At 46.8% G+C, this 23,417-nt stretch overlaps 1 long non-coding RNA gene across 2 annotated transcripts in view; it reads left to right on the top strand.

Annotated features, from left to right (window-relative positions):
* The first annotated feature begins 155 nt into the window (after positions 1–155).
* The window catches only part of LOC143165203 (uncharacterized), a 38,450-nt gene continuing 15,188 nt past the window's right edge, over positions 156–23,417 (top strand). The window contains exons 1-4 of one of the 2 annotated variants that reach the window (XR_012996221.1): positions 156–277; positions 4,411–4,521; positions 5,227–5,317; positions 7,287–7,620. This is a non-coding gene — a long non-coding RNA (uncharacterized LOC143165203). Of the gene's footprint in view, positions 278–4,410; positions 4,522–5,226; positions 5,318–7,286; positions 7,621–23,417 lie in introns of those variants that run through there. The other variant, XR_012996220.1, reaches the window with a different exon arrangement.

Raw genomic sequence — 23,417 nt, 5'->3', positions numbered from 1 at the left:
CCCAGCAGCAACAGCTTCAGACTCTATAGCCCGAGGCCAGGAACTACCTAAGACAGCATGAACAGTTCATCAGAGGGAGGGACTTCACCTCTTTAAACAGGATCAGCAGAGCAAGTGTTGCAAGGAGTCCACCCCATTGCTTTTCTCTCAGGCAATTTTCTTGTTTGAAGCTTCAGTAACACACTGGCCCTTCACAGCTAACCTAAGAAGCTGATGCTGTTTGGAGCCTGTAGGAAGGGACAACAGCCTTGTACTAGAAGTGACCAGCAACTGATGAGTGAGTTTTAATTTTTGGCATTGTTACCCTTTAACTATTGTTATCTGTTTCTTACTGAGCTACTATAATCATTCCACCTTTGGAAGTGGAGGTATTCATGTGTTCAGATTAAAATGCTTAACAAGTAGCCATTTATATTTTAATTAATTGTTGACTCTTTGTAGTCATTAAAGAGAGAAACAGGAATTCCAAAGGAATGATTTATCTTATCCATGAGATAAATGCCAAGAAAACATCTATTTCTCTCCAGTTGTTGCAGATTAATCCTTCCTAGGTAAGAGGTGGATTTCTGCATTCTAGATTTTCAAAGTCAGACATGATGTGGTTGTTTTAATATTAAACTAGACAGGTTGCATTATTTATCTCTGCCTGAATGCCTCCTTCTTGGAGGAGGGCCTGAGATTTTTTTTTTTTTTAATGAGTAGCAAAATCACTAAGAAAGTATGGAGTTGTAAAGAGGGAGATAAATATATTAGCATAAATAAATTAGCAAAATATGAGCAAATGAGGCAACTATTTGCTTGTTTCCTTCTCCCTAAATGATGTTAGAAAAACTAAGTATTTTATCCTAGCTTTTTTTCCAGATAAATATTTAGGTCATTCATTGGTACTAAACTAGGAGGAGCTGTGGGCTCCCTCAAGGGTAGAGAGGCCTTACAGAGAGATCTGGACAGACTAGAGAGCTGGGCAATCACCAACCATATGAAATTTAACAAGAGCAAGTTCAGGATTCTCCACCTGGGACGAGCTAATCCTGGTTATACATACAACCTGGGGGAAGAGAGGCTGGAGAGCAGCGCTGCGGAAAGAGGTCTGAGGGTTGTGTTGATTCAAGTTGAGTACGAGTCAACAGTGTGCCCTGGCAGCCAAAAGGGCCAACTGTGTCCTGGGGTGCATCAAGCACAGCATAGCTAACTGGTCAAGGGAGGTGATTGTCCCATTCTACACAGCACTGGTGTGGCCCCACCTTGAGCACTGTGTGCAGATTTGGGCACCTCAATAGAAGAAGGACATCAGACTGTTAGAGTGTGTCCAGAGGAGGGCAACCAAGATGATGAAAGGCCTCGAGGGCAAGACTTATGAGGAGCAGCTTGAGTTCACTTGGTTTGCTCAGCCTGGAGAAGAGAAGGCTGAAGGGTGACCTCATCGCAGTCTACAACTTCCTCATGGGGGGGCAACAGAGGGAGAGGTGCTGATCTCTCTCTGGTGAGCAGCGACAGGACACAAGGAAATGGGATGAAGCTGCATCAGGGGAAGTTCAGATTGGACATTAGGAAAAGGTTCTTCACTGAGAGGGTGGTCAGTCACTGGAACAGGCTCCCCAGGGAAGTGGTCATGGCACCAAGCCTGTCAGAGATCACGGAGCATCTGGATGATGCCCTTAGTCATATGGTTTAGTTTTAGGTAGTCCTGCGAGGAGCAGGGAGTTGGACTTGATGATCCTTATGGCTCACTTCTGACTTGAGATATTCTATGATTTTATGATTAATTTTCAAAATGAACCTACCTCTGCTTCTTGACAGGCTTTTTTTTATTATTTTGAAAATTACTTTCCTTAAAGGGAAAAAATACACAGAAAATATTCTAATAATGCTAAAAATACAAAAATAAAATGAAAACATTAATGCTGAGTTCAAAAACCGTTTTGATTTTACCAAATATCCTTTCTCCACTGTTTTGTTTTTATTCTACTGGTTGTTTAAATCTGTTCTAGCTGGATCAGAACTTCCCACTACTCCTTGCTGGGGCTTTTTAATTCACCAGGCAAAAAACCCAACCCTAGTCATCTGCTCATAGACAGTTAAAAGTATATTTCTCTGCAAACCTCACAATATCTATTTAGGGGCAATCACAGATGGCTTTTTAAAAATAATAAATAAAAAGATGTAAATCATGAGCAAGTACGTTGGTGTCAGCAAGGGTAGCCTGGTGCGCAACTGGAATAAAGAAGAAGAGGAACAGACTGCTTGGCTGAGTTAAGGTATTATTCATGGATCTTCAGCAGCATAAATGGCCACACAGCCGTCATTCACAGAGAAGGAGCAACATGTGGGAGGTGATGCATCCTAAGTCCTCCTTGCTGTGTTATGCTTGTGTTATTTTTCAATCTACAAGTGATTCCGTTTGCCCCTTTTGCATTATCTAGGAATGATAAGTACAAATTGCGTGAATGACTACAGGAAGTATATGTGGAGCTGGGGAGACAATCCTAACGTTTGTGACGTTAGGGGAGATGAAACTGAATATTATAAAATTACCTTCCCATCAGGCTAGCAGACAAGAGACTGAGAGCAGAGATTTGCTAGACTGAGAGACTGAGAGCAGAGATTGTCTAGACTGAGATCACTATTTAACCAGCACTCCTCCTCTGGCAGGCTCTGAATTACCTTTCTCAAGCACGCATGACCAGACACTACACACAGTCATCCCAGCGACTTCTAACCAGTGACCTGTACAGTGGTACCTCTACAGTCCTCACCCTACAGGAAATTCCTTGCCTGGTATATGACTGTGGTACACCTGCCTGTTTTCCTAAAGTTTTATCTTTTGATTTCACAAATTTACAATATTTTTTTTTTTCAGTCTCCCGGCTGCTTACAAAATGTTAATGCAAAATCAAACTGTGGTGACTGAGTTTCTTCTATTGGGACTTTCCAATGATCCCAACTTCCAGATTTCACCATTCCTGGTGGCCTTATTTATTTATCTAATGACACTGACTGGGAATGCACTTATTGTGCTGGTAATAAAAGTGGATCCTCACATTCAGTCCTCCATGTATTTCTGGGTCATCTAGCTTTTGCTGATGTTTGTTACTCCACAGTGACGGTCCCAAAGATGCTGAAGAACTTCCAGGAAAAGGAGAAAAACATTTATCTCAATGATACTGTACTTTTTTTTTTCTCTGTCAGCTTGTGCAGAAGTTTTTATGCTCTCAGCAATGCATTATGACCAATATGCATATGACCATATGACCAATATGCATATGACCTATATGCTTATGACAATATGAAACCCTTTTCATTACACAAGGCTGTATCCACCTAGTATCTGGGGCGTGGGTGATGGGATTTTTATATGCTTTTGTAAACAGTATTCCTCTTTTCAGATTAAGCTTCTGTGAACGCAATACAATCAGTCATTTCAGCTGCAAACATCCACTGTTACTGGACTTGAACTGCACTAGGACTTTCATCAACTTTGATAGGCTTTGATAGACCAATGTCAATCCAATACAACATCTTAACACACATGTTAAACCCCCTTATTTATACTCTGAAAAACAAGACTGTGAAAGAGAGTTTGTTGAAAATTACAAAGAAACTCCTGGTTTTCAAATAGCATAAAACTTGACTTAATTTAGTTCAAGTATGGAACTATCAGTACAGAAAGTTCTTGTAACACAAATCAGTTCATAAATTTGGCATCCCATGTACCATAATTAACTTTAAACCAATGCCTGTGATGGTCACACATCCCAGAAGAGTCAAAGAATAAAAAACACATCAGATCTATATATCATTAAAGCCAATGTTTTTTTTCGTATTTAGTTGTACTGGCTTGAGCTGGGATAGAGTTAAGTTTCTTCATAGTAGCCCATATGGTCCTATGTTTTGGATTTGTGATGAAAACAGTGTTGATAACACACCGATATTTTAGTTATTGTTGCTGAACAGTGCTTACATGGCATCTGCTTCTCACGCTGCCCCACCAGCAAGTAGGGTGGGGGTGTGCAAGAAGCTGGGAGGGGACACAGCCGGGACAGCTGACCCCAACTGACCAAAGGGATATTCCACACCATATGACGTCATGCTCAGCAACAAAAACTGGAGAAGGAAGTTTGCTGGGGGCTGCCTTTGCTCAGGGACTGGCTGGGCATCTGTTGGCTGATAGTCAACAATTGGGGATTTTTTGCATCACTTGTTTTTCTTGGTTTTGTTTTTCTTTGGGTTTTTTTTCCCCCTTTTTTTCCTTACTAAACTGTCTTTATCTCAGTGCAAAAATTTTTGCATTTTTACCCTTCCAATTCTCTCCCCCATCCCACTAGGAGGGATCATTTTACTGAACTCAGAGTTTTGTAAAAGGATTCATGAAAATCTGTTACGGCATGGCAGTATGATGTTTTGTGTTAGGATATCTGGCTAACAGTTACTCAGACAGACAGTGATGAGAGGAACGATGACGAGATGGGGAATACAACCAACCTCATTCATCTGACTCAGCCACCCAAAAATCCATCAAAGGTGATTCAACATGTGAAACTACCTCCCAAGTGCTATACAAACTAAGGAGAATTATTGCATAAAGGGGTATAAAACTTACTATGGGTGCGTGCACATGGGGAGAAATTTGGAGAATGAACAAGAAAATTTGGAATTTGTACAGGGTTATTTAGGGAAAGGGCCACAGGTGGAGTAAAGGGAGGGATCAAGGTGGATCAGGGAGGAAAAACATGGGAAAAGGAAGAGAGGGAAGATAGACCACGTATAAGTGGGCTACTGGAGAGACTGAGGATCATCAGGGAGCCAGCAGCTGAAGGGACCAAGAGCCTAGGGGACAGCTACTAGATAGACCAAGGGTATGAGAACCAGAGAGTAGATAGACTCATGGAAGGGTAGAGGAATATAGGCATGGGATGATAAGAGATGAAGTACAGGCTTGACACATGAGACCTGGCAGAAATAAACTACTCATCAATGGTCAGATAAAAAAATGCAGACTTAGAACTGGACAAAACTGGTTTCAGGGGTAACGAGGAGAACAAAGAACAAGTATCTAAGATACATAGAACACATACAGAAAATCTAGATGTAACATGGAGTTGCAGATGAGTGAAGAAACAGCAAAGCTTAAAAGCATGTTAGCTTTTAAGCATACAAAAATGATTCCAGGTGAATCTTACAGGGAGGAAGAAACTAGCAATATCAACATCAATCCTTCGGGAGAAGGATTCCAGATGCTGCCGACCTGCTGTAACACCCTCACCAACAACACCAGACTGAAACCACTGACCTGAGGACCCAGTGGAGCAGTGTGAAGGTGAGCATAGCATCCAAAAAAGGATCAAAAACAAAGAAGTGCGGATATATTTCAACTGTTCTATTGCTATTATTGAAAATTTTTCTGTATAGATTATTTCCTTTTCTGGAATAATAATGATTCTTATGTTAGACTGTTAAGATTTTTTATATAAAGTGTGCTCTACCCATAAAAACAGAGACCAGTTTTCCAAGCCCACTTGCCAGAGCCTCACAGGGAGACTACAGTACCAAACACCACTGAGGGTGGTGAGAGCCCTAGGGAGCAACACAGGTAAAGGCACAGGTGCCCCCTGCAAGCCTACATGGATGTCCCCATGTCTGCCAACATCAGCAATTGGTAGAACTGGGGTAATCCTGTTCCTGTCAAAAGAGAGAAAATCAGGGTTGAGAGGATGAAGGTCGACGGGTTATATACATGAGATAGGTACACAGGCCATTTGTGAACAGTGGGCTAGGTCTTTATGGTCCTTTGACACTTAGAATCCCAATATCAGTGGGATCCAGAGGGGCTGCATGCCACTGAAAATAGCTGAGACTGACAGGCAGGCCTTACAGATAAGACTGAATGCTGTGACTTGAACTTCACTGGTTAGATCTGAAAGGATAGCTTGCTAAAAGAGGAGAGGAGAGGAGAGGAGAGGAGAGGAGAGGAGAGGAGAGGAGAGGAGAGGAGAGGAGAGGAGAGGAGAGGAGAGGAGAGGAGAGGAGAGGAGGGGAGGGGAGGGGAGGGGAGGGGAGGGGAGGGGAGGGGAGGGGAGGGGAAAGGAGGAGAAAGGAGGGGAAAGGAGGGGAAAGGAGAGGAAGTAATTTACTTGAGAAATTCAAGATTTCCAGAATATTTTATCCCAGTTCTTTTACAAATAGTATAGGATGCAGCTGTTACTGAAAGATGGTATCAACATAGTTAATTTTGCATGTGGTTAGGCATAAAAGGTAAAGGTTTAAATCCTCAGAAACAGGATGCACAGATTGTAACTGGATACTATACCTGTTTAGCAAAAAGTAGTGCTATGATTGCAGGGGTGAGGGGAAAGAGCTCTCTGTATTATGCCAGTCTTTTAGAAGGGTGATATTCCAGTTAGAATATATAATTCATCCCAAAACCATGGTACAGTTGGAGTATGTACAAGGTAGAACACATGCATCACATACCACTTTGCGGAAAAAAAAAAAAAAGGTGCAAAAAAAGATGAGGAAACGAAACGACAGGATCATGATAAATGGATAGAAGAACTGAATTAAATTATTCATACCATGCTAAACTAAACCATAGTGAAGCAGTCAGGAACACAGGTGCTGAACTTCTCTTATATGTGAAACTTGATCCATATATGTAGATACCTTTGCTGCCAATTGAAAAGTCCCAATTTATGACCTGTTACCATGCATGAACACTAAAAAGAAAACAGAGGATGTCCAGTGTATCTTTCTGCTTAGCGAAAGCATTTAAGTTTAGATTCAGCTCCACACTGAGACCTCCAAACTTACGTGTCTTCAGCATAGGGATTGGATTCAATTGCCCAAACATAGATCTATAGTGCAATTCTTGACAACATAAGGTATCCTAGTTTTAACACAGGATGGTGGATGTGACCTAGAACTTAAGACAATCCCTTATCCTTCTGGAATGCTATTTAGAGCCCAGCTGGGACACTCTATAGGGCCTAAAATGTTTCTCTACGCCTATGTATACGTAACTGAATACCAGTCCTAGACTGCCTCTATAAAAGAAGGAAAAACATAGGCACTTCCTACTGCCATCCTAGTTGTCTCGATAACTACTTCATACAGGATGATTGCTATCTGGAGGTGCTTGTAAAATGATTTTCTTAGGACATTTAAAGTGATGTCAGGTTCTTTGCAAGTTATGTCAGAGTTTGCATGACATTCAGGAATCAGTATGTTAGGCTGGGATTTGTTTGGAGCTGTGCATTGCTAATGCTTTCTTTCCATCTTTTTCTCTCGAGTCTTCTTTCTTGAAGAAATGTGGTTCTTAACGGGTCAGATATGACTTCTCGTCCAAGTGTGCCGCCAGGTATAAGTAACTCACATGCTTGTGCTTTGAAGCTGTGCAGAAACAACACTTTGCCATGTACAGGCTGCCTTCTCTGCCAACACCAAGCTAAAGGATGTCAGCATGGAGTCTCCCTCTGGCTAGAGCGTCCTTGATTTCTATTCGCTGATGAATCAGTTGAAGAACAACTTGGAGTGGATCTCTAACTTTCAGATGTCTAAGCTTTGGTGATAGGTCCTCAATCTTGAAAGACGTATTGAAAAACAAGCAGTGGAACAGAATCTGTTTTTCAGGTAATCTATTAATCTGTCTAACAATTCACAGTATTCATCCCCCCATCCTAGGTGCAGGACTTTTCACATCCCCTTGTTGAACTTCATGAGGTTCCAGTCGGCCCATTTCTCTAGTCTGTTGAGGTCCCTCTGGATGACATCATGACTTTCTGGTGTATCAGCCACTCCTCCCAGTTTTGTGTTAGCAGCAAATTTGCTGAGGCCCCATCATACAGATAATTAATGAAGTGTTGAGCAGGATTGGAGCCAGTACTGACCCCTGGGGTACACCACTAGTTATAGGCCTCCAACTAGACTGTGCCATGGATCACCACTCTCTGGGTCTGTCTGTTCAGCCAGTTTTCAATCCACTTCACTGTCTGCTCATCCAGCCCATACTTCATCAGCTTCTCTATGAGGATCCTACGGAAGACAGCATCAAAAGCCATTCTGAAATCAAGGTAGACAATACTAGAGAATCACAGAATGGTTGAGGTTGGAAGGGACCTCCGGAGGCCATCCGGTCCAACCCTCCCCTGCTCAAGCAGGACCACCTAGAGCCAGTTGCCCAGGAGCATGTCCAGACTGCTTTTGAATATCTCTAAGGAGGGAGAATCCATAAGTTCCCTGGACAACCTGTGCCAGTGCTCAGTCACCCTCACAGTAAAAAAACATTTCCTGATGTTCAGAGAGAACCTCCTGTGTCTCAGTTTGTGCCCATGACCTCTGGTCAGTGGGCACCACTGGAAAGAGCCTGACTCCATCTTCTTTACTCCCCTGTGGTTTAACCTCAGGCGGCAACTGAGCACCACACAGCTGCTTGCTCACTCTCCCCTCCCCCTGGTGAGATGGGGGAAGAGAATCGGAAGAGTAAAAGTGAGAAAACTCATGGGTTGAGGTAAGAACAGTTTAATAATTGAAATATAATAATAATAATAATAACAATAATAATAATAATAATAGAATATACAAAGCATGTGATGCACAATGCAGTTGCTCACCACCTGCCGACCGATGCCCAGCCAGCCCCCGAGCAGCGGCCCCCCCGGCCAGCTTTCCCCAATTTATGTACTGAGCATGACGTCACATGGTATGGAATATCCCTTTGGCCAGTTTGGGTCAGCTGTCCTGGCTGTGCCCCCTCCCAGCTTCTTGTGCACCTCCAGCCTTCCCAGTCGGTAGAGCATGGGAAGCTGAGAAGTCCTTGACTACTGTAAGCACTGCTCAGCAACAACTAAAACATCGGTGTGTTATCAACATTATTTTCATACTAAATCCAAAACACAGCACTGTACCAGCTACTAGGAAGAAAACTAACTCTATCCCAGCTGAAACCAGGACATCCCCCCATCAGGTGTTAATACACATTGATAAGATCACCCTGAGCCTTCTCTTCTCCAGGCTGAACAGTCCCAGCTCTCCCAGCCTTTCCTCATATGTGAGGTGCTCCAGTACCTTCACCATCTTGGTGGCTATTTGCTGTACTGTCTCCAGTATGTCCATGTCTCTCGTACTGAGGAGCCCAGAACTGGACACAGCTCTCCAGATGCAGCCTCACCAGTGCTGAGTAGAGGGAAAGGATCATATCCCTTGACCTGCTGGCAACAGTTCTCCTAATGCAGCCCAGGATACCATTCACCTTCCTTGGAGGAAGGGCAAAGAAGGGCATATCTAACTGCTCTCCCTCCATCTACCAAACCAGTCATAGAATCATAGAATCATAGAATCATTAAGGTTGGAAAAGACCCTAAAAGGTCATCGAGTCCAACCATTGACCCAACACCACCATGCCCACTAAACCATGTCCCTAAGCGCCTCATCTACACGTCTTTTAAATACCTCCAGGGATGGGGACTCAACCACTTCCCTGGGCAGCCTCTTCCAATGCCTGACAACCCTTTCAGTGAAGAAATTTTTCCTCATGTCCAATCTAAACCTCCCCTGGCGCAACTTGAGGCCATTTCCTCTCATCCTATCGCTTGTTACTTGGGAGAAGAGACCGACACCCACCTCACTACAACCTCCTTTCAGGTAGTTGTAGAGCACGATAAGGTCTCCCCTCAGCCTCCTTTTCTCCAGGCTAAACAACCCCAGTTCCCTCAGCTGCTCCTCATAAGACTTGTTCTCCAGACCCCTCACCAGCCTCGTTGCCCTTCTCTGGACACGCTCCAGCACCTCGACGTCCTTCTTGTAGTGAGGGGCCCAAAACTGAACACAGTATTCGAGGTGCGGCCTCACCAGGGCCGAGTACAGGGGCACGATCACTTCCCTACTTCTGCTGGCCACTCTATTTCTGATACAGGCCAGGATGCCATTGGCCTTCTTGGCTGCCTGGGCACACTGCCGGCTCATGTTCAGCTGGCTGTCAACCAGCACCCCCAGGTCCTTTTCTGCCAGGCAGCTTTCCAGCCACTCTTCCCCAAGCCTGTAGCGCTGCATGGGGTTGTTGTGGCTGAAGTGCAGGACCCGGCACTTGTCCTTGTTGAACCTCATAGAATTGGCCTGGGCCCATCGATCCAGCCTGTCCAGGTCCCTCTGCAGAGCCTTCCTACCCTCGAGCAGATCAACACTCCCGCCCAACTTGGTGTTGTCTGCAAACTGACTGAGGGTGCACTCGATCCCCTCATCCAGATCATCGATAAAGATATTGAACAAGACCGGCCCCGAAACTGAGCCCTGGGGAACACCGCTCGTGACTGGCCGCCAACTGGATGTAACTCCATTCACCAGAACTCTCTGGGCCCGGCCGTCCAGCCAGTTTTTGACCCAGCGCAGAGTACACCTGTCTAAGCCATGAGCCGCCAAAGACTTCATCACAGAAGTTTATTAGGTTGGTGAAGCATGATTTCTCCTTGGTGAAGCTATGCTGACTACTCCTGATGATCACATTCATGTTCTTCATGTGCCTGGAAATGGTTCACAGGATTAATTGCTCCATCACCTTCCTGGGGACCAAGGTGAGGCTGACCAGCCTGTAGTTCTCTGGGTCCTCCTTCTTGCCCTTTTCAAAGACAGGAGTGACATTTGCTTTCCTTCAGTCCTCAGGCGTCTCTTCCAATCACCATGATCATTCAAAGATTATTGAGAGTGGCCTCACAATGACATCAGCCAGCTCCCTCAGCACTCATGGGAGCATCCCATCAGGATTCATGGACTTATGTATGACTGGTATTCCCTGACCTGATCTTCTCTCACCAAGGATACACCATCCTTGCTCCAGACTCTCCCCCTGGTCTTTAGGGTCTGGGATTCCTGAAGCCTGGTCTTGCTAGTAAAGACCAAGGTAAAGGCGGCATTCAGTACATCAACATTTTCCATGTCCTGTGTCACCAGGTCCCCCAACTCATTCAGCAATGAGCCCACATTTTCCCTAGTCTGCCTTTTGTCACCTATGTACTTACAGAAGCCCTTCTTGCTGTCTTTGACATCCCTGGCCAGATTCAATTCCATTTCAGCTTTGGCTTTCCTAACTGCATCTCGGCATGCTCAGACAAAGCATGAATATTTGAAAAATAATAATTCTTAATTATCTCATGCACTTTCATCATGCAAACTGCCAGCCAGATACTTTAGGGAATATACCTGTGTGGCCGATCAAAAACTCCCCACCCACACACACGCATGCACGTACACGCACCACACACTGGAGGAATGCTCTGAAGAGGCAAGCAGAGGCTAGGAGCCCTTCATGCTCAGGGGAGGATGATGGAGCAACTGTTCACAGCTGTTGCAAAAGAAACCAAAATCTTCTCAATATGAAAGGAAACTGGAGGGTTGGTTTTGGGGTTTTTTATTGACAAACAAGCAAAAACTATAACAACCAGTTGTACTTAAAGAAATGCAGACCTAGAGCAGGGCAAAACTCATTTTAGGGTTATGCTTATTGTTAAAATAACATAGTTTGTGTGTTTATTAGGGTGGAAGCAAGCCTTGCCAGGCCCAGCAGCATCGCAAGCGAGAGCTAGACAAGATGAACACATGTATGTCCAGCCACACGGCTGCAGACCCTGACCTGTCAGGGACAATTCTGCCTGACCTCAGTCCCCAAAGTGGACTGTTCCCTGAAAGAACTATGGCATGGGGACAGCCCACACTGGAGCAGGTTTAACCTAAAGGACTGCAGCCCCCAGAGAGGACCCACACTGGAGCAGGAGAAAAGTGTGAGGAGAAAGGAGCAGCAAAGGCAAACCGTAATGAACTGACCACAACCCCCCACCGCTCAGAGCGGGAGGAGGTAGAAGATTTAGGAATGAATCATAGAATCATAGAATCATTGAGGTTGGAAAGGACCTTTAAGATCATCAACTCCAACTGTTAACCTAGCACTGCCAGCTCCACCACTAAACCATGTCCCTAAGCACCACATCTACATGACTTTTAAATAGCTCCAGGGGTGGTGACTTCACCACTTCCCTGGGCAGCCTGTTCCAATGCCTGACCACCCTTTTGGTGAAGAAACTTTTCCTAATATCCAATCCAAACCTCCCCTGGCGCAACTTGAGGCCATTTCCTCTCGTCCTATCGCTTGTTACTTGGGAAAAGAGACCAACACCCCCCTCGCTACAACCTCCTTTCAGGTAGTTGTAGAGCGCGTTAAGGTCTCCCCTCAGCCTCCTTTTCTCCAGGCTAGACAGTCCCAGTTCCCTCAGCCGCTCCTCATAAGACTGGTGCTCTAGACCCTTCACCAGCTTCGTTGCCCTTCTCTGGACACGCTCCAGCACCTCGACGTCCTTCTTGTAGTGAGGGGCCCAAAACTGAACACACTATTCGAGGTGCGGCCTCACCAGTGCTGACTACAGGGGCACAATCACTTCCCTACTCCTGCTGGCCACACTGTTTCTGATACAGGCCAGGATGCCATTGGCCTTCTTGGCCGCCTGGGCACACTGCCGGCTCATGTTCAGCCAGTTGTCGACCAACACCCCCAGGTCCTTTTCCACTGGGCAGCTTTCCAGCCACTCTTCCCCAAGTCTGTAGCATTGCATGGGGCTGTTATGACCCAAGTGCAGGACCCGGCACTTGGCCTTGTTGAACCTCATAGAATTGGCCTTGGCCCATCGATCCAGCCTGTCCAGATCCTTTTGTAGAGCCTTCTTACCCTCAAGCAGATCAACACTCCCGCCCAACTTAGTGTCGTCTGCAAATGATCATCCAGATCGTTGATAAAGATATCATGAAGAAATGAAGTTGAGCCTGGGAAAAAGGGGAAGGTGCGGGGAAGGTGTTTTAGTTTTGTCTTTGTTTCTCACCGTCCCATCTATTTTAATTGGCAATACATTAAATTAATTTTCCCCAAGTCAGTCTGTTTCGCCCATGATGTTAGTTGGTACATGATCTCCCTGTCCCATAAGCTTTTTCATCTTATTTTCTTCTCCTGTCCTGTCCTGTCGAGGAGGGGGAGTGAGAGAGCAGCTGGGTGGGAGCCTGGCAGCCGGCCAAAGCCAGACCACCACACATGGCTAAAGACATTTGCATTGACACGAATGAGAGAATGGGCGAACTCACACAAACGAGAAAGCCACGTAACTCATGGCAGACCAGAAGCAGGATGAGATCTGCATGGTGCACAGTCAGGGAGTCGGGGCTCAAGTCTGAAACCTTTTGCAACAGGAGAATATTAATGGCTCCTCTGTGACGTTTCCCAACTGTGATGCACTGGTGCAACAGCTTTCTTCTTGTTCCACTTGTTTGACTTGTCTTTCTAGATTTTTCAGGAGACAAACCTAGGCACTTTGCTGGAGTTGATTATGTGTTAAATACTTCAGTCTTGAATTCACATCACCTAATTTTTCACCGGTGTCTTACACTCTTACCACACCATCATGGAGAGTGCTTCAGACGGCCAGCAGACATCTACCAAAAGAAATCTACCATTTCCAGAATGAAGTGGACAAAAGCAGTAAAAAAAAAAAAAAAAGAAAAAGACCTATAAGATAAGCTGTTCTTGTACTGGTGCTTGCCATATTTAGGGCTATGTAATGCATTGGTTTCATACTGCAACGCTCTATATTCATAACGCCATTGCCACTCAAGTATTTTTTATGATCTCTTGAAAGTCTCTTCAGCTACTGGGAAACTGACGTATGTCAAACTCCATTTCCCCCCTAATATTAGTAAACTCAGTAAGAAAAAGAATAACAGAACATCCTATTATTACTGTTAACAATTATATCACTTACTCGTACAACGCCAAACATGTGGAAGGGGACTTTGCTTGCAACTATACTTAGACTGCTAGTACATCCTAAAACATACTGCATATTTATATAGACCATGGATAAAAGGAGATCACTTAACATGTGATTTCATCATACCAAAAAGTTGCTGTCTGGAGACCTGATCCTAGTGGGAGCACGTGAAAATTCAAATACCTCCAGCCATTAGCGGTCGGAGCCTTTGGAATCAGAGAGGAGATGCTACCTCTTACAGAGGAAAACAAAGGGATTTTGGTTTTTTTCCTTTTTTTCTCTCTATTCATGATTTCTCTTCCTCTCTGACCTTGGAATTATTGCCCCTACTGAAGAGAGAGAGAAAACTCTACCGGTTTTAGTAACAGAAGGTAACATTTCAATTTCTATTCCTCATTCTTAGTTGGGTCCTAAGGCAAAACCAAAACATAAGTGTGTTTCCGTGGTTTATTTCTCCAGTTGGAGCCTGGAGCTGCTACTATGATGTACAAGAGGAATCTATCCCACCTACCTTTAGGCACCGGCAATGCAGATTTTTACATCTGAATTACCCGCTCACTCATCCGAGAGAAATAGGAACCTCGATGGCATCAGCGATTCGTATTCTCTTAGATGTCTATGGTGGAGAAACACTAATTATCCTGACAGTATACTTGCTTATTTCTATTGTCTGTAGAAAAGTTTGGCAACTGTAGCTGCCTTTTCTGATAGCCATCTCTTACCTTTGCGTTAACCATGCTGTTCTTCAGACACCCTCGGCTCTGGGCCAGAGGTGAGCCTGTTCCACCTGTGCAGCTCACCTGGTGGTAGTGACTCTTCTACAGCACAACTGGCACTGTTCACCTGTGACCCAAGTCCAGCCTCTCATCCAACACGAAGAAAATGGTTTCCCTGTCTTACACAGTTGTCACCCCCATGCTCAACCCCATTACCTACAGCTCGAGGAATCAGAAAGTCAAGCAGAGCCTGAGGAGATGCATTGACAAGTGGTTCCTTAGGAAGCAGATGGCTGTTTTTTCTCCATCCAGGTGGTGGATTCCTTGTAGCTGCACAGAACATAAGTGTTTCCCTAGTAAAAAAATTAAATGGAATTTATGAACGAAGTGAAATGCCTTTCAGAAAGATCTGTGCCATTTTAGCAGTCCTTTGCCGTTAAACCCATAAAATATCTGGCCTTTTTTACTCGGCATATTAGAATAAATTGTTGTTGTTGTGCCTCTGGCCTTGCAAGCAAATAAGTAAACCTGACTCAGTGTAGGAATATTACAGAAGTAGATTATAAAATTCTTATCCTACCCCATCATTGTACCTTTATCTCCATAACTATAACATGCCTGTAGCTTGGGAAAAAAAAAAGGTTGTTTTCCTCTCCATCAAAGCAAAAGCGATAGCCTGGAACTTTTGCCCCCTGCAAAAAAACCCCTCAATAATGAGTTGAGAAACAAGTTAGTACCTTATGATTGGAGGTGAGGAGCTGTGTCTCCTGGAAGTGTCCTTCCTGCTGATGGGAGAGACTGGGTTCAAGTCGAGACTTGATCTGGTTTTTCCTCCTCTCAGCACAAAGATCTCTTTCCCAAAGTAGGTCGTAACTTGCTCAGTTCAAAACAGAAAGGGTGAACTGAAACATTGCCAGCTAGCTGCAGTAGCTTTGTTCTAATTAATTCCCTTCTCATGTAGGCTGAAAGCAAGCTATGGGAGGGGATTGTTTCTTAACTCATTGAACCTGATACTTTCTGTCTGATTCTTTTTCTGGCTTGCCAGGTGGAGTGTTCATTAAAGTGAAATGTGACTTGTGCTTTTGTTTTCTCTCTGCTTATTTCGATCTAACTTCAACCCCCATTCTGGTCTGGCTTATCTCCGAGCAGCATTTTCTCTTCCAATTTGTGTGATTAATACCTAATCTGCATCACTGTCTCTTAGACCAGAAGTAACAAAGGCACTCTACTAAAAATACAAAAGGACAGTTATACAATTCCTGGTGTATTGGGTGTACGTGGCGGGGTTTTGGTAGTGGGGAACAGCAGCTCATGGAAAGCCCACGCTAGAGCAGGTTTATCCTGAAGGACGGCAGCCCCCAGAGAAGACCCACACTGGAGCAGGGGAAAAGCGTGAGGAGGAAGGAGCAGCAGAGGCAAACTGTTATGAAATGACCGCAACCCCCCATTCCTCATGCCCCCTGCGCAGCTTGGGGCTGGGGGGAGGTAGAAGATTTGGGAATGAAGGAGTGAACTTGAGCCTGGGAAGAATAAGGAGGGGTGGCGGAAGGTGTTTTAGTTTTGTCTTTGTTTCTCGCCATCCAATCTATTTTAATTGGCAATAAACTAAATTACTTTTCCCAAGCCAGTCTGTTTTGCCCGTGATGGTAATCAGCCAATGATCTCCCAGTTCTTGTGTCAGCTCAAGAGCTTTTTCATCTTACGTTCTCCTCCTGTCCTGTCCTGTCCTGTCCTGTTGAGGAGGGGGCATGAGAGAACGGCTGGGTGGGAGTCTGGCTGCAGTCCAAGGTCAACCCACCCCAGTAGCATAAGCCACACGTGTTGGTAAGAGGGGATTTTGGCAATAAGAAAGAGATAAAAGGGGAAATAAAAAGAAAGGCATGGGGTAGAAGGGTGAAATATTTTAATGCCGTGTGGGTTAGGCAAGTGGAAAGGCTTGAGTAGGCTATAGAAATGAAACGACGTGTGAACGGGATGGTCAGAGGATGCTTCGATGTATCAGATAATGTTGGACCTGAGCATGACGCAGGTGGAATGGAATAAGGTGTGGAGATTGTACTGCGTCTGGCTGGGATGGAGCCAACTTTCTTCATAGCAGCCCGTATGGCGTGTGCTTTGCCTTTGTGGCTCAAACAGTGTTGGTAAGCCACCAATATTTTGCCTATTGCTGAACAGTGCTTGTACAGAGTCAGGTCTTTCTCTCCAGTCCACCCCCGACAAAGACCAGTAGGCTGGGGTTAGGGAAGAGGCTGGCAGGGGACATAGCCAGGACAGCTGACCCAAACTGCCCAAAGGGGATATTCCACACCACGTGATGTTTTGCTCAGCAATAAAAGCTCAGGGAATGGAGGAGGACGGGGGCATGTTCATGGTTAAGGTGTTTGTCTTTGCAAGCGACAGTTAGGCATGCTGAGCCCCTGCTTCCTAGGAAGTGGCTGGACATCTGCCTGACGATGGGAAGTAGTGAAATTAATTCCTTTTTTGCTTGTGTGTACAGCTTTTGCTCTCCTTATTAAACTGTCATTACCTCAGTCCACGAGTCTTGTCACTTCCCTTTGATTTTCTCCCCACGGGAGAGGAGAGTGGGCAAGAGATAGGATGCTTATACAGTTGCAGAAAATTTGAGAATAAACTGAGTCACTTGGCATTTTGCAGTTAACCACTCCCTCATACAAACAGTTTTCCGCTTTTACTTCTGTGTTAAGTAAATGCCTTGTGCTTGTATAAACATGTCTTCAGTTGAAACACATACTCCCGAAGCTCCTGTTTGTGGTGGTGTGCTGGCGTGGAGCCTGAAGTCACCGCATCCCACACCCCCTGACACTTTGGTTCTCATTTGGACAGCGTGAATGTCTCCCCCCAAACATAGGGGGCAGTCATGGGCCATTAGTCAAAGCTAGCAAAGGCCGTGTAGACATAGCCTATATGGTGAAAAACTTAAACACCTTTGTAAGGATATGTGGAAGGGCAGTGCCTGCTCCTTTAGGGGTACCTGGTCAAGGACCTTTTTCAATGCGACAAGGGATGGTAAGAAAGGGAGGAAGCCATGAACAAGAACTTACAGGGACACAAATCTGACTGGCAAATGATAAGGGAGACAACGAGGAGAACCAGACCTGGTCAATCAATGACCCAATGAAGGGGAAACAGGAAGGATCAAAGGGAGGGTAGACAGAAAGGAGTATAAAATGGGCTGGTTGCAGGTAGAACAGGGCCAGTCAGTGCACTTGTCTGGCTGAGCCCTGCGCCTCATCTCGGCAGCCTGTCCCATCACCTTGTATCTTCTTATTAAACCGTTTCTCAGCTACTGGTGGGACCTGTGTGTCTGTGCGTGAAAATTGGTACCAGCTACTGGAGTCAGACTGGGGGCGTGGATGCCCTGCAGCCTGTGGTGTCAGCTACTGGAGCGAGTGGGGTCATAGCGTCAGCTACAAGAGCCAGTGGTGGGAATGGTGTGTGACCCAAAACCCAGCTACTGGGGGGGACTGGCATGAGTGAAGCGGGTGAGGGGCTCCACACCAGAGGCCGAGTTTCTGTATCTTCTCCAGTCCTGGTGTGCGTGGAGAGTGAGTGTGTATCCCTCAGCAAACTGCAAGCTGGACCAGTTGACGAGTAGGGGGGCCTTGGGTCCGGGCCAGGGTATCCTGGCCAGGATACCACCCGGCAGGTGAATGGTCCGTGCTGGTAGGCCCAAGGGGCCTTGTGAATGTGGAGTGTCTGTGGGGCGATGTCGTGGTTTAACTTCAGTCGGCAACTGAGCACCACGCAGCCGCTCGCTCACTCCCCCCCACCCGGTGGGATGGGGGAGAGAATTGGAAGAGCACAAGTGAGAAAAACTCGTGGGTTGAGATAAAAACAGTTTAATAATTGAAATAAAATGATGATAATAATAATATGATAATAATAATAATAATACACAAAGCAAGTGATGCACAGTACAATTGCTCACCACCCGCCGACCGATGCCCAGCCAGTCCCCGAGCAGCGGCCTCCCCGGCCAGCTTTCCCCAGTTTATGTACTGAGCATGACGTCCCGTGGTATGGAATGTCCCTTTGGCCAGTTTGGCTGTGCCCCCTCCCAGCTTCTTGTGCACCTTCAGCCTTCTCAGTCGGTAGAACATGGGAAGCTGAAAAGTCCTTGGCTAGTGTAAGCATTACCTAGCAACAACTAAAACATCGGTGCGTTATCAACTTTGTTCTCATCCTAAATCCAAAACACTGTACCAGCTACTAGAAAGGAAATTAACTCTATCCCTGCCGAAACCAGGACAGGCGAGTGTGTGAGTGTGTGTGTGTTTGCCAGCGAGCATCAAGCTATACCGGATGGCGAGTAGGGGACCCGTGAAGTGGGTAAGGGGGCCTGGGACCTGGGCAGGGATGGGCAGACAGGCCGTGCTGGTACTTGAGGGATCTGCATATGTGTGCATGTTTGTGAACCCAGAGTGTGTCGTGTGTGTGCTTTCACTACTGAACTTCTACCTCTACCAGGTGAAGAGGAGGAAGGGGACTTGGCTGTCTGTGCTTATGTTTTATGTGAGTCCTGCATGAAGGTGCTGTTGAAGGCAGCGCCTTATCTGTGGCAATCTGCGTGACCGGCTGTGTCAGTGTCCTCTCTGTGTGTGTATCTGTGTGTGTGTGTGTGCGCGCGTCTGGGGTACGTGCTCAGCTTTGCTGCTGGTTGAACCTGCAGACAGAAAAGCAGCAGCCGCGTCTCCCCCCCTGGGCGGGAGGGTCCTGGGCCAGAGCAGCTGGAGGAGGTGGCCGTGCTCTAACATCGCTTAACAACCTTAAGGGGAAAACCACACAAAGTTGGAATGATGCTACGCTCTGCGTTCAGCCCCAGAGAGACCAGAGATAATTGTGTTTATGTTCTTACTGCCGTTTCCTTCAGCTGCTGCCGTTCCACAGGTCAGTTGGCCCAAGTGGCTCACGCTTCCTGCAAGAGCTGTTTGTCCACCTTTATACCACCTGGTTTTTGGAGTAATGCCTGGCTTGGTGCTTCCCTGACTTTGTATATGCCCTAGCCTTTTAGACAAAAAGACTTTGCCTGCCTGTCAGCATTGCTCAACAGTTCTTTGATTCCTGCTTGCTGTGAGGTAACTGTGGCTGTCGTTATGGGCAATAATGAGGGTTGTTTCCTGCTTTTTGTTTGTTTGTCTGTCATTCTTTTACTTCTGAGTGTCACTTTTTAGTACTTCTTAATGCAATGAGCAGGAAGGTAGGCTGACACATCTTTCCAGGTGCCCAGGGATACTCTTCTCTCTACAACTTTCCTCCCCTCATTGTTCAGGTCAATAATATCTTGAAGCACACTACCAGAGTAGCCTGCCCAATACATCACTCCAATATGGCTCCTCTTTAGACTTGAGACATTTAAGTGATTTGTTAAGATTCCTTAAGAGTTCATAGGTAATCAAATGATGGTGTGACACAAAATGAAGCAGAGGGTATGTGTGTGCATTTAGAGGAGATGCTACCTTACGGGTGTGTGGGAAGATGCAAGGTCCGCTAGGACATTATTGGAGGACAATGGGAAGGGGAATAACCAAAACTGTCTTACTATTGGAGTGGTATGTAGGGCAGCCAAATCTCTGTATTGCTCCCACATTTTGTGTGGGCGGCTGTTTTGCTTCAGAAAGGATACCAGGAGCCCTTGGGGCGACTCCTGACTCCCCTGGCTCAAACAAGAAAGGAAGTGCACAGAAGGTGGAAACAGGGACAGGCAAACCAGAAGGAATACAGACCATGCAGGGATGGAGTTAGGAAAGCCAGCGCTCAGCTGGAGTTGGAACTAGCGAGGTATTGGAAGGGCAAGAAGAGGAGTTTCTAGAAGTACACTGACAGAAAAAGAAAGGCTAAGGAACATGTAAGTCCACTGGTCGATGGGCAGCAGACCTCGTGTCCCAGGACATTGAAAAGGCTGGGGAATGCAATGCCTTTTTTTGCCTGGCATTTCACTGATAAGTTCTGCCTTCAGGGTCATAGAATCATAGAATCATAGAATCATTGAGGTTGGAAAAGACCTCTAAGATCATTGAGTCCAACCGTCAACCCAACACCACCATGCCCACTAAACCATGTCCCTAAGTGCCTCATCTACACGTCTTTTAAATACCTCCAGGGATGGGGACTCCACCACTTCCCTGGGCAGCCTGTTCCAATGTTTCACCACTCTTTCAGTAAAGACATTTTTCCTCACATCCAATCTAAACCTCCCCTGGCGCAACTTGAGGCCATTTCCTCTCATCCTATCACTTGTTACTTGGGAAAAGAGACCAACACCCACCTCGCTACAACCTCCTTTCAGGGAGTTGTAGAGAACGATGAGGTCTCCCCTCAGCCTCCTTTTCTGCAGGCTAAACAACCCCAGTTCCCTCAGCCGCTCCTCATCAGACTTGTTCTCCAGACCCCTCACCAGCCTCGTTGCCCTTCTCTGGACACGCTCCAGCACCTCGATGTCCTTCTTGTAGTGAGGGGCCCAAAACTGAACACAGTATTCGAGGTGCGGCCTCACCAGGGCCGAGTACAGGGGCACGATCACTTCCCTACTCCTGCTGGCCACACTATTTCTGATACAGGCCAGGATGCCATTGGCCTTCTTGGCCGCCTGGGCACACTGCCGGCTCATGTTCAGCCGGCTGTCGAACAGCACCCCCAGGTCCTTCTCTGCTGGGCAGCTTTCCAGCCACTCTTCCCCAAGCCTGTAGCGCTGCATGGGGTTGTTGTGACCCAAGTTCAGGACCCGGCACTTGTCCTTGTTGAACCTCATACAATTGGCCTGGGCCCATCGATCCAGCCTGTCCAGGTCCCTCTGCAGAGCCTTCCTACCCTTGAGCAGATCAACACTCCCGCCCAACTTGGTGTCGTCTGCAAACTTACTGAGGGTGCACTCAATCCCCTCATCCAGATCATCGATAAAGATATTAAACAAGACCGGCCCCAAAACTGAGCCCTGGGGAACACCGCTCGTGACCGGCCGCCAACTGGATTGAACTCCATTCACCACAACTCTCTGGGCCCGGCCATCCAGCCAGTTTTTGACCCAGTGCAGAGTACACCTGTCTAAGCTGTGAGCCGCCAGCTTCTCGAGGAGAATGCTGTGGGAGACGGTGTCAAAGGCCTTGCTGAAGTCCAGGTAGACCACATCCACAGCCTTTCCCTCATCCACTAGGCAGGTCACCTGGTCATAGAAGGAGATCGGGTTGGTCAAGCAGGACCTGCCTTTCATGAATCCATGCTGGCTAGGCCGGATCCCCTGGTTGTCCCGCTCATGCCTTGTGAGCGCCCTCAAGATGAACCGCTCCATAATCTTCCCCGGCACCGAGGTCAGGCTGACAGGCCTGTAGTTCCCCGGATCCTCCTTCCGGCCCTTCTTGTGGATGGGCGTCACATTAGCAAGCCTCCAGTCATCCGGGACCTCCCCCGTTAACCAGGACTACTGATAAATGATGGAGAGTGGCTTGGCGAGCACCTCCGCCAGCTCCCTCAGCACTCTCGGGTGGATCCCATCTGGCCCCATAGACTTGCGTGCATCCAGGTGGCGTAGCAGGTCATTGACTGCTTCCTCTTGGATTACGGGGGGTTCATCCTGCTCGCCGTCCCCGTCTTCCAGCTCGGGGGGCCGAGTACTCTGAGGATAACTGGTCTGCCTGTTAAAGACTGAGGCAAAGAAGGCATTGAGTACCTCAACCTTTTCCTCATCCTCAGTGACAATGTTCCCCCCTGCATCCAATAAAGGATGGAGATTCTCCTTGGCTCTCTTCTTATCATTAATATATTTGTAAAAACTTTTTTTGTTGTCTTTAACGACAGCGGCCAGATTGCGTTCTAGCTGGGCTTTTGCCTTTCTCATTTCTTCTCTGCATGACCTAACAAGATCCCTGTACTCTTCTTGAGTCGCCTGCCCCTTCTTCCACAAGCGGTAAACTCTCCTTTTTTTCCTGAGTCCCAGCAAGAGCTCCCCGTTCAGCCAGGCCGGTCGTCTTCCCCGCCCGTTCTTCTTACGGCATACAGGGACAGCCTGCTCCTGCGCCTTTAAGACTTCCTTCTTGAAGATCGTCCAGCCTTCCTGGACCCCTTTGCCCTTCAGGACCGTCTCCCGCGGGACTCTCTCAACCAACATCCTGAACAGGCCAAAGTCTGCCCTCCGGAAGTCCATGGTTGTGGTTTTGCTGCCCCCCCTCCTTACTTCACCAAGAATGGAGAATTCTATCATTTCATGGTCGCTAAGCCCAAGACGGCCTCCGACCACCACATCTCCCACCAGTCCTTCTCTGTTTGTAAACAGCAGGTCGAGCGAGGCACCTCCCCTGGTAGGCTCACTTACCAGCTGTGTCAGGAAGTTGTCTTCCACACACTCCAGGAACCTCCTAGACTGCTTCCTCTCTGCCATGTTGTATTTCCAGCAGACATCCGGGAAGTTGAAGTCCCCCACGAAAACAAGGGCTAGCGATTGAGAGACTTCTGCCAGCCGCTTATAGAACGCTTCATCTGCCCCTTCATCCTGGTTGGGTGGTCTATAACAGACTCCCAGCAGGATATCTGCCTCGTTGGCCTTCCCCCTCATCCTTACCCATAGACACTCAACCGTACCATCATCACAATCGTTGAGCTCTATACAATCAAAACACTCCCTAACATACAGGGCCACCCCACCGCCTCTCCTTCCTCGCCTGTCCCTTCTGAAGAGTTTATAGCCATCCATTGCAGCACTCCAGTCGTGAGAGTCACCCCACCATGTTTCTGTGAGGGCGACTAAGTCATATCTCTCCCGCTGCACAATGGCTTCCAGCTCCTCCTGCTTGCCGCCCATCCTGCGTGCATTGGTGTATATGCACTTGAGCTGGGCTATCGATTTCGCCCCCGGCATCGGCACGCCACCCCTAGGCTCATCTCTAGCGAGCCTGGT

The sequence above is a fragment of the Aptenodytes patagonicus genome, chromosome 10 (assembly GCF_965638725.1).
Source record: "Aptenodytes patagonicus chromosome 10, bAptPat1.pri.cur, whole genome shotgun sequence".
Lineage (NCBI taxonomy): Eukaryota > Metazoa > Chordata > Aves > Sphenisciformes > Spheniscidae > Aptenodytes > Aptenodytes patagonicus.
This window is presented reverse-complemented; position numbering and strand designations above follow the sequence as displayed.